The sequence below is a fragment of the Aethalodelphis obliquidens genome, unplaced genomic scaffold (assembly GCF_003676395.1).
Source record: "Aethalodelphis obliquidens isolate GAN/ISIS:26980383/991018 unplaced genomic scaffold, ASM367639v1 scaffold10, whole genome shotgun sequence".
Classification (NCBI taxonomy): Eukaryota; Metazoa; Chordata; class Mammalia; order Artiodactyla; family Delphinidae; genus Aethalodelphis; species Aethalodelphis obliquidens.
The window spans coordinates 35,598,183-35,609,896 of NW_020837954.1; the positions used below are offsets into that span (position 1 = coordinate 35,598,183).

The 11,714-nt window shown below is 39.8% G+C and overlaps 1 protein-coding gene across 1 annotated transcript in view; it reads left to right on the plus strand.

The window, feature by feature from the left end:
- The window catches only part of SYT16 (synaptotagmin 16), a 122,474-nt gene that overhangs the window by 74,333 nt on the left and 36,427 nt on the right, over positions 1–11,714 (plus strand). The gene's annotated exons all lie outside the window — the stretch shown is intronic.

The window sequence follows — 11,714 nt, forward strand, 5'->3', positions numbered from 1 at the left end:
AGCTTTTGCCATTTGATATTACATGGAGCTGGGAGGTCTCCGGTGGACCAATGTCTTGAACTTGGCTCTCTCATGTCAGAGGCACAGGCCTGACACCCGGCTGGAGCACCAAGACCCTATCAGCCACATGGCATTGTATTGTTTCTCTGTCTTTTATCTCTTGCCTCTCTGAGCCACAACATTCTGTGAATCCGGAATTATATTATCACAACCCAACTTCCCTTTGTTCAGGTGGAACGCATTGCAGTTCTCAGACTTCCCTTTTCCTTCACTCTTTACTGTCAGGGTTATGTACTGGAAGTCTTTATTTCTTTCAGCTTGGGCCTCTCGGTGCCTCATTCTCCTTCCAGCCTGTTCTCATGCCTTTCTCATCACCTGCTGAGGCCTTTTTCTTTTCCTTTGTGCTTAGTCTAGTGTTACTTGCTCAAGGGTACTGAGTGCAGAGGCCTGGCACCAGGCACTTCAGAACAGAGTTCCTGGTGCCTGGATACAAGTCTTTTATCTGACATGTGTGTAAAAACTTGCCCTCAGTCTATGTCTTGCCTCTTCATTTCTTAATATCTTCAATGAGGAAAAGTTTTAAATTTAGATGTTTAATTCAGCAGCTTTTTTTCTTTTATGGTTCATGCTCTTATACATCTTAAGGTTGCAAAAATTTCTCCTATGTTTTTTCCCCAGGAGTTTTATAAAGTTTTACAATTTGATCTATGATTAATTTTTACACCCACACACATAAGGTAAGGGTTGATGTTCCATATTAATATCAATTTTGCTCAAGCATCCTTTTTTAAAAGATTTTAATTTCCTTTTTTAAAAGATTTTCCTTTCTTAAAAGATTTTAATTTCCTTTTTTAAAAGATTTTAATTTAATTGCAGAAGCAATTTTGAATTGCTTTGCCACTTTTGTATAAAAAATGGACCATATTTATGTGGTGCTATTTCTGGACTCACTTCTATTCTACTGATTTATTAGTTTACCTTTTTGCCAATAGCAAATTGTCCTGATTAGCGTACCTGTATCGTAAGTCTTTAGAGCAGGTAGGTTGGTACTCCCACTTTGTTCTTTTTAAAAATTATTTTGAATATTCTTTTTTAAAAATTTATTTATTTATTTATTTGTTTGTTTATTTTTGGCTGCATTGGGTCTTCATTGCTGCACGTGGGCTCCTTCTAGTTGCAATGAGCGGGGGCCACTCCTCGCCACGATGCGCAGGCTTCTCATTGTGGTGGCTTCTCTTGTTGCAGGGCATGGGCTCCAGGTGCACGGGCTTCAGTAGTTGTGGCTCACAGGCTCCAGAGCGCAGGCCCAGCAGTTTTGGTGTGCAGGCTTAGCTGCTCCACAGCACGTGGGATCCTCCCAGAAGAGGGCTTGAACCCACGTCCCCTGCATTGGCAGTCAGATTCCCAACCACTGCACCACCAGGGAAGTCCCTGTTTTGAATACTATAAGTCCTTTATTTCCTTATACATTTTGGAGTCTGATTGTCAAATTTTACAAAATATCTGCTTGGATATTGATTTAGATTGCATTAAAACAATAGACTAATTTGGGGAAATTAATATCTTAACAATACTGAGACTTCTCTATTTTTTCTCAGAAATACTGCTTTTAGTGTGGTAGGTTTGAATGCCTCTTGTTAAACTAACGCTTAAGTATTAATGTATTTTCATCTTTTGAGAACAGAATTAAAATTTTAAAAAATTTCCATTTGTCATCAGAATATAGAAGTGTAATTGATTTTTATATAATGACTTTACTAAATTCATTAAGTAGTCTCATCATTGATGTTAGCTATAGAGTTTTAGTAGATTCCCCCTCTTTTCAGATTGTTGAATATCCCTAGTAAGCTGAGATTTTTTTGTTTTATTTTAATCAGAAATTGATGTTGGATATTGTTACTTTTTGTGTGCCTGTTGAAATGATTGGGTTTTTTTATTGTGTTAATTTGATGAATTATATCAATTGATTTTAGTATTTTAAACCAACTTTGCATTTCTAGGATAAACCTTATGTGGCCATAATGTATGATCCTTTTAATACATTACTGGATTTCATTTGTTAATGTTTTGCTAAGGATTTTTTGTAACTATGATATATGGGATATAGGTGTAAAATTTTCTATTTTTGTGATGTCATTGTCAGGTGTTTTTATTAGGATTATGCTGGCCTCATAAAATGAGTTGAGAAATGTTCTCTCTTCCTCTACTTTCTGTAAGAGTTATGTAGGTAGTGGTATTATTTGACATTCATAGAACTCTGTACCCCAGAACTGCAGAATGCTCTTTCTTTTCAAGTCCACATTATCACAGTGAACTATATGTTGAGTTATAATGTAAATCTATATACTTACTGATTTTTTTCTTAGTTGCTCTATCCACTAACTGCAGAGAAGAGGGTGTTAAAATCTTCAGCTTTACTTTGAATTTTTCTGTTTCTCCTTTAAGTTCCATTAGTTTTTCCATCATGTATTTTGAAGCCCTGCTAATAGGTTCATACACACTTATAATTTTTATGTCTTGATGAGTTGATCACTTTATCATTATAAAATATCTTTCATCTCTGGTAAAACTCTTGTCTTGAAGTCTACTTTGGTATTAATACAACTGCATCAGCTTCTTTGTGCTTACAGTTTGCATAACTTATCTTTTTAATCCTTTTACTTTTAACCTGTCTGTGTATTTATATTTAAAGTGTGTCTCTTATGGTCATCACATAATTGGGTCTTGCTTGTTTATTCAGTTTGACAATCTTTACTTTCAAATGTGATATTTCATTTGCATTTAATGTATGGAAATTATTGGGTTTAAGTATGTCATTTTGCTGTTTTCTGTTGATATTTGTTGCCTCTGATTTTCATCTTCTGTTGCTCTTACTGCTTTACTTTTGTGTTAATCACCTATTATTTTACTATTCAATTTAAATTCTTCTATTAAATTTTTAGCTATACATATTTGGATTTTCTTTCTTCATGGCTGTTCTAGGAATTACATATACATCCTTAATCATAGTCCGCTTTGAGTTAGTCTTGTACCACTTCAGATTTACTCTTTGCTTTATGTCACAGCATTAACACCACTTTGCAACAGTATAAATCACTTACTTCCCCTCTCCTTTGTGTTATTCGTATCTCATGTTCTACTTTTCCACACTTTATCCATCCCCTGCCCCCATGCAATAGTATATAGATACTTTCTTCAGTTATCTTTCAGAAGAAGTAAAAGAAGAAAACATCAAATATTTTTTGTATTTACTCACATATTTACCTTTGCTATTATTGCTTTTCATTCCTTCCCTTAGATCTGCGATTCAGTTTGTTGCCAGTTCCCTTTCATTTGAAGAACTTCCTTTAACATTTCTTGAAATGCAGGTCTGATGAGTTCTCTTTGCATTTATATAAAATTGTGGTTATTTTATATTCCTTTCTGAAGGATGATTTCTCTGGATATAGAATTCAGCGTTGACAGTTTTTTTTTTTCTTTCAGTACTTAAACATGTCATTCTATTGTGTTCTGGCTCCCAATGTCTCTGAGAGAAGACAGTTTTCTTTGTATTATTATTTTCCTGTATGCAATGCATTTTTCCTTCTCTTCTTACTTTCAGGTATTTTGTTTAATCTTTTATTTCTAGCTAGCTGACGGTGATGTGCCTAGTTGTAGAACTTTTGAACTAGATTACTAAAATGTTTGAATCTGTATGCTGATTTTTCACCAAATTTGGGAGATTCTCAGCCATTGTTTTTCAAATATTTTTCTTCCACATGAACTTAGCTCAAACACTTGGCTAAAACCTGAACTATGAAAGCATGGGGGAGAGTCCTTTTGTTTTGTTCTTTCCTCCTTGGACTCCAGTTACACATATTTCAGACAACTTGATGTGTTATCCTTGTTCACTGAGGTTTTGTTTATTTTCTTTCCAAAGGTTTTATGTTCTTCAGATTGATTACTTTTTACTGAGCTCCTTCGAAGTTCATGGCCATCTCCAATCTGCTACAAAACCAATTGGCTGAATTTTTTAACTTCGAAGATTTTATTTTCAATTCTAAGTTTATTTAGTTTTTTAAATATTATTTTCATTTCTCTGCTGAAATTATCCTTATTTATATTCATTACAATCACCTTTTCCTTTGATTATTTGAATTTATTTATAATAGGTACTTCAAAGATGTTGTCTTTTGCATCCAACATCTGAGTCATCGTGGGGCTAGTTTCAATTGAATGCTTTTTTTCCTTGATGATTCACATTTTTCTTGTTACTTTGTATGTCTAGTGACTTTTGACTGTGCACTGGACATTATGGATGAAATGTTGTAAAGGTAATAGATTCTTTCATTTTCCTATAAAGAATATTGCTTTTTGTTTTAGCCCACAGTGAAATTACTAGTTGATTCCTTTGACTATATTGGTTTTATAGCTTGTTATGCTGGGCATATTTCAGTTTTAGTCTTATTTCTAATGTTGACCCTTCTAAAGTTTTAATGGAAAACCTGGGGTGTCTTCCAAGCCCCTCTACCTTGGCCAGATTCAATCTCCTAACTCAGTCCCTACTGAGGTAGGCTTAAACCAAAATGTCTAATCAAATTTTTAGCCCACTAGCTGTTACTTTTTCTAGGTTTCTTGGACTCTTCCCCCATGCTTTCATAGTTCAGGTTTTAGCCAAGTGTTTGAGCTAAGTTCATATGCAGACTTTGGGGCTCCCTCTCTGTGGTTTCCTCTTTTCTGGGGTTTCCTTCTCCATTTCCAGCTTCTCTGGATTGCCTTGAATTCTGTCCTCTGACACCTCGAGTCAATAATGCTTGTGATTTCTGCCTGAGTCCTTGATGCCCTGTGCCTCATAGACTTAGGAATACTTTCAGCAGAAAAGTAGTTTAACCATGGATCTCATCCAGTGAAATTTCCTTCTTTAAAAATACTCGGGGCTTCCCTGGTGGCGCAGTGGTTGAGAGTCCGCCTGCCGATGCAGGGGACGCGGGTTTGTGCCCCGGTCCGGGAAGGTCCCACATGCCGCGGAGAGGCTTGGCCCGTGAGCCATGGCCGCTGAGCCTGCACGTCCGGAGCCTGTGCTCCGCAACGGGAGAGGCCACGGCAGTGAGAGGCCCACGTACCGCAAAAAAAAAAAAAAAAAAATCGATCCCCTCCAGTTTCTGCCTGCTCCTGCTCACTCCCTATGCCTTCAAATAGTTGGTTTAAATTTTTTTCATGAATTCATAAGTGTTATTAAGTTAGTTCAAGTCTCTTACTCTGCTGTTATCATAACTGGAATCCTCAATATTGTAACTTACTTTTCCCTAGTGTAGTGATCTTTATGTTACTAATTTTAGTAAAATATTTTCTATCTGACTAACTCATATTTAAGTATTACAAGTGCTGTCTCTTTGTTCATATATGAAATAAAGTTGTCAAAACATCTCATACAAGGTGTAGGGTGACAAAACAAGTGTGCATCGGAGAACCAGATTGTAATCCTTCCTCTGCCACTAACTAGCTACTTGACATATAGTTATGTGCCTTAAGTAGTCTCAGCCTTAGTTTCTATTCTGTAGAATGAGAGAGTTGGGCTATATCAATGTTTTTCAAGCTTAAAAAAAAAAGTCAGGACTCTTGTTTTTTTCCCAACAGAATCTTATAAAAATATGAACTGTCTTAAAGCAAAACAGCCCTGATTGTACAGGGTGTATAGCTCAACCTGCTCAGTGCAACTACCCACATCTCCACTTTTACTGTGGGTGGCATTGAAGCTCCTTTGTGGAAACCCAGACCTCCACAAAGCATAGTCTGAAAAAAATCAAGGCTGATGATTTATAAAAATCTTTTCCCATCCTGCCTGAGTCCAAGAATGGTTGGATTATGCATCTAAAAATGTGACCATTTTTTTTTAGGATCTGACAGGGGCAGTTGTCAACCTTTGACGCTCCCTTCTGCTTTTTCACTTTAACCAACTTTTTTTTTTTTAACATCTTTATTGCTTTACAATGGTGTGTTAGTTCCTGCCGTATAACAAAGTGAATCAGCTATACATATACATATCTCCCCATATCTCCTCCCTCTTGCTTCTCCCTCCCACCCTCCCTATCTCACCCTAACCAACTTCTTGTTCTTATTTCTATCCTTATCCAACCACCCTAGGCAGACATTTGCCGTGGGTATTTGAGAAATCTGGTATATTAGGGATTCCTGCAATTGTAGCTAAAAGTGGCACCCAGGTACCGTACCACCGAGCACAGCCCACCCCCGCCTGTCTCTACAACCCATCTATAAGATATGAGCAGTACTTCCCTGCACCTAATTGCTCCTGTGTGGGTGGGAAGGAATTAATAAGCTTGGATCTTCACTGAGCGTGTATAAAGTCTTTCTCCATCTGTAAAATAGCAGCAGTCAGGCTTAAGAAATCCTCTCTTTGCATCACCAGTTGGTGGTTTTGTTGCCTTAAAAGAAGCAACAAAATGAGCAGGTGTTGAGCACTGCCCACATCCAGACAGCACTGCCAACTCTCACAGAGTGCTCCACCTCTAGGCTTGGAAAAAAGTAGACTGAGGGAAGGAAGGTGATACAACCCACATTTTCAGCTTAATTTTCTCCTATTCCAGCCCTTGTTTCTTTCATCCTTTCCCTACAGCAGCTCTAATGATGAGTTTGCAAGTCAGACCCTGCGAGAACAGGCATTCTTCCCTTTGCATGTAAATGCGAGGCTTCCTAGAAGGGTTTCCACATAGGGCACTGCCATGATGAGGCATAATAATAATCGTTAACATATTTAGCGTATCATATGTCAGGCATATACTAAGTACCTTTACGTGGTTTATCCCATTTAGTCCTCTCAACAACTTTAAGAAATAAGGAATATCAAAATAAGGACCCTGAAGTTCAGAAAGATTAAGGAACTTGCTTAGATCTTAGACCAGCGAATGGAAGATCCCAGATTCAAACTGAGGTAGCTTGACTCCAGATTCTGCACTCTTAACCACCCTAGCCTTCACTGATGTTAGACTGACAGGCAGTTTCTGTGGCACTGGGGTCCCGCCTTCCTGTCTCTTAATTGTGGAAGATGAAGATGGCATTTCCTCTGCCCCTCTTTACCAGAAAAAAAAATTCACTAAAAATCAGAGGGAGGCATGTTCCGATGGCACTGCTGTAGAGACTTGATATTGATGGGTCTACAGTTAACTCTCTTTTTCTGTCAAAGTCATGAACTTCCTGCCAGTGCAAGAAACCCACAGTGGCAACTCAGTAGTGTGTGAACAGAGGGATGGAGCTGGATGGCTGTGCATCAGAAAGATCGCAGAGAGTCTGACTTCTCTTTGGTGGTAGCTACTGAGGGGGTGTCTAAGATCTCCTGCATTCTGTGATTGAGTGAAATGCACAATCTCAACTTCAAGATGTATTCACATCCATGACATTTGTGCAACTTTTTCTCTGTTGTTTTAGCAAGATAATTAGATAAAGAGATTAAGTGTTTTGTTTTGTTTGGTTTTGTTTTTTCGGGTACGCGGGCCTCTCACTGTTGCGGCCTCTCCCGTTGCGGAGCACAGGCTCCGGACATGCAGGCTCAGTGGCCATGGCTCACGGGCCCAGCCGCTCCGCGGCATGTGGGATCTTCCCGGACAGGGGCACGAACCCGTGTCCCCTGCATCAGCAGGCGGACTCTCAACCACTGCGCCACCAGGGAAGCCCAGAGGTGAAGATTTTATTACAAATTTCCATCATGCTCTTTCCCAAGTGCATATCTTGAAAGGGGTTTGAACTTGGTATTTATACAGTGTTTCAGAAAGTACTATCTTATGTCTGAAATAAGTGCTACAACTTAGATGAGACTTTGTGATTTTCAAAGATTTATGTTGAATGAAATCCAGATCAGCTATTTAGTTGTTGACACAGACTCTTACAAGGCAAGTAGCAGCTGGGATCTTTCAAAAAGGTAGGAGTCAAAATTTAAATTTGAGAAAATAACCGACCAGTGAGAGAGCTTGGAAAATAATGTGGCAAAAACATTGACCTGGAAACCTGGAGACCTCCGTTTGGTCCTGGCTTGGTATAACCATGGGCAAATCAGTTTGCCTCTTTGGGCTTTGGTTTCTTTTCATGAAAATGAGGGAACAGATAGATGCTCATGAAAATCCTTTCTAGCCCAACTTATGTGATTTTATCGTCTTAGTGACCAAACGCAGTTGTATAGATTTTAACCTGGATTTTCTTCCTTGAAGAAGCAGATGGTAGGGGGAGCATAATGTAGTCATTAATAATATTGACTTTGGAGCAAGACCACCTGGGTTTGAATCTTGGTTCCACTATTTATTAACTGTTGTGACTGTGGCAAATTACTAACCTCATGGTGCCTCAGTTTCCCCATCCACAGAATGGGGATAATAAAGTATTGACTTCACTGGGTTATTGTAAGGAGTAAATAAGTTATCATATGGAAGATTCTAGAACAGTGCCTGGAACATGATAAATGCTTTATATGGGATTGTTTTTATTGTTATAATAGCACCACTATTGATTTCTGTTGCTGCTCAGTGGTTTCTAGGAGAGATGGTAGGTTTCCTTTTTAAACAGAGAATTCCCTGAGATCTTTGGGGACTCAGGTTTAGCATAACACGTGCAGTTGCATTTATAATCCCACGAGGAGCAATGGGCCAGTTATACTGCAGCCTGAGTGTGTTCACTCTCACATGGACTGACTCTTCTTCCCACTGCTCTTCTCTTCTCACAAAGGAAGCAACCTCTTGGCAGATTTCAGGGTGGAAATGGTAGAACCCTCTCTCACCTCACTCTGAAAAGTAAGCTAGATATGGCTCTAGTGTCCTGATGCAATGATGTTTGATGATATGTGCAGTGACTAAGAACAGAGATTCTATGTTCAAGTCCCAGCTTTGTTACTTTGCTAACTTTGTTGCCTAGGGCAAGTCACTTAACCTCTCTATGCCTCTGTTTCCTGTCTCTAAAATGGGAAGAATAATAATCATCCCTACTTCATGGTGTTGCTGTGATGATTAAATGGGATAATATATGCAAAGTACCCAGAAGGTGCCTGGCATATAGTATATGTTTAGTAAATGGGAAGCATTATAATCACTGTTATGATTCTTATATCGAGTGAGGAGAATATGTGCTCTGTGGCTGATCAGTGACTCACTGAAAAAAAGTCAAGGACTACATGCTGGTAAATGAATGAATTCTAGTTCCTGATTTTATACATGAGGAAATACCCATGGACTAACTCACTTAATTTAAAATTGAGGACTTTTGACTATTTACATTTTTAAAAACTGGCCTAGTAATACAAATGGAATGGAATATCAGAGTTGGAAAAAGTGCCAATGGATGTCTAATCCAGCCACTTCACAATGCATGTATCTCCCTGAGTATCTCCCAGGTGCTTAGCTGGTCCTATACTCTAAAGGTGGAGAGAGTTTAGTTTTGGTCCCATTCGTCTCTGGGTATCTTCCATATGTGATGGTCCATCCCATGCCAGAGCACTATGCCCAGCACGTTGAGACGTGAGGAGACTGCCCATTGTAATGGCATTCTGTTGAGACAGCAATGGAATCTTTTCTAACACTTAGCTTTTCAGGTCCCACCATGGGGCTGGTCACAGCCAACAGTAGAATTGAGTGAGCTGAAAACAATATTATGCTCTTATGTTCAGGGATCAGCTGCTCCATAAAAGAGAGAAACAGATTGAATGTTGGTGCCTGTCAGGTAGAACGTTTGGAGTCGGAGAATTTAGATCTAGAAAAGATCTGGGAAATTATCCAGACATTAAAAGTGAAGGTATTTCTTCCACAAATGAAGAAACAGGGTCAGAGAGGTTAAGAGACTTGGCCACATAGACTCAGCTAGCTAATGTGAGCACAGAGAATAAGAGTTCTTTCTGCCATCTCTCTCCCATTCTCTGGCAGAGTGTTTAGAAACGTGGTCTCTAGAGACAGGCTGACTTGATTCAAATCTTGATTCTCCCCTTCCTGGCAGTACGATCTTCAGCCAGTTGTAGACTTTTCTCTGCCTCAATTTTCGTACTTGGAAAATGGGAACAGTAATAGGGGTTTTGTGTGAGATATGTGTAAGGCGCTTAGGACGGCGCCTGGCACGTGAAAAGCATTCAGTCTGTTATAATTACTAATTTCCAAAGAGCCTCAGGAAAATCAACTCTTAAGCCAGAGAATAAATGTTTTGGCCAGGCTGGTGTTTAAAGTATTTTCTCTCACTTAAAGTATTGCTTTTTAATTTCTTCTTAGCCTCTGATTCAGAAGTGATCTTCAGGACCCATCTGTGAATTAACACCCATATCCTTCCCAGGAGCCACTGTGTGACTTTTGGATGGAAAGAGTAAATCTTTAAAAAATAATTCCCCATTATTTATCGTTTCCAAATCTCACTCAGCAAATGTTTACAGAGTAGCCTGCCACGCGCCTGGCACAGAGATAATGCCTGGAGGGATGCAAAGGTGGGCAGTCTGATGTGCCCCTTACCTTCAGGGTGTGTACAGGTTGGGTGGAATGGGCGGCAATTAAATAGGTAATTCTGCCACAGAGCTGGAGGGAGCACTGACAGGACAGGACAGGGAGTGATTTCACAGCATGTGGAAGGAGCCTTAAGTCCCTAAACTTGATTTAAGGGGTCAAGGAAGGACTCTCTGGAGGAAATGATGTCTATGCTGAGACCTGAATGGTGAGCTAGATTCTGGACGAGTCTAGACGGGGCTGGAAAAGCATATTCCTGGCACAGGAAAGCATGTGTGAGTGTTGTTGGGGAGCGGGGAGGAACGCTCAGGGTTTTGGGAGAAAATACTGGCTATTCACCAATCTATTCAACATTTAACAAGTGTTTATTAAGTACTTACTATGCAGCAGGCATTGCTTTACATCCCACAGAGACATCAGTTAACAAAACAGGTGATGTCTTTATTTTCATGGAAGTTATGGGGGAGAAGAAAGAAAGAAAGAAAGAAAGAAAGGTGGTAGGTACGGGAACAGAGCTGCTTCAGGTAGGAGGATGGTCAGAGAAGTGTTTAGGTTGAAGTGACAGTCAAGCTGAGACCTCCGTGGTGAGAGGAGCCAGCCAGGTAAACACCTGCGGGAGGGGGAGTTTCAGGTGGAAGGAGCAGCACAGGCAAGGGCAGAACTGATCATGATCACGGCCTGCTGGAGAAACAAAGAGGACAGAGCAGTGTGCTGGGGTGGGAAAAGTGGTGCGAATAATTTAAAGGGTGTTTGGGTTGAGTCATTGGTGCTGAGAAAGGCATTTCTAATATAAACTAGTTATTTATTAACTTTTTAAACCCATACAGTGTGGTGTCACTTGTCAAAACTGGAAGTTTGGGGAAGATCTCAGTTGCTGATATCTCTTCTCTGAAGTGGGGCTTGGCTCTGTATGTTTTAATAACGGAGGTGAGGCGAAGAGAGTATTTTCCGTCATCATTGACTAGAACTACACATAAGGCACAGGTGCAGATTGCTGTCCTGTTCACAGTCATGAGCACATGCCAGCAACATAACACATCAGCAGGGTGCCCAGCTCAATAAGAGGGCTCATTATGTTAGTCAGGGGTGTCCCAGTGGTTTCTCTTGGGTCTAGCCGTGTACTTCTAATTACCCTCCTGAGCTTTCTTTTCCTGTTTCATTCCTGTGGACTCAAATTTGTGTTTCAGAAGTGCTTTGAGGGCTTCCCTGGTGGTGCAGTGGTTGAGAGTCCGCCTGCTGATGCAGGGGACGTGGGTT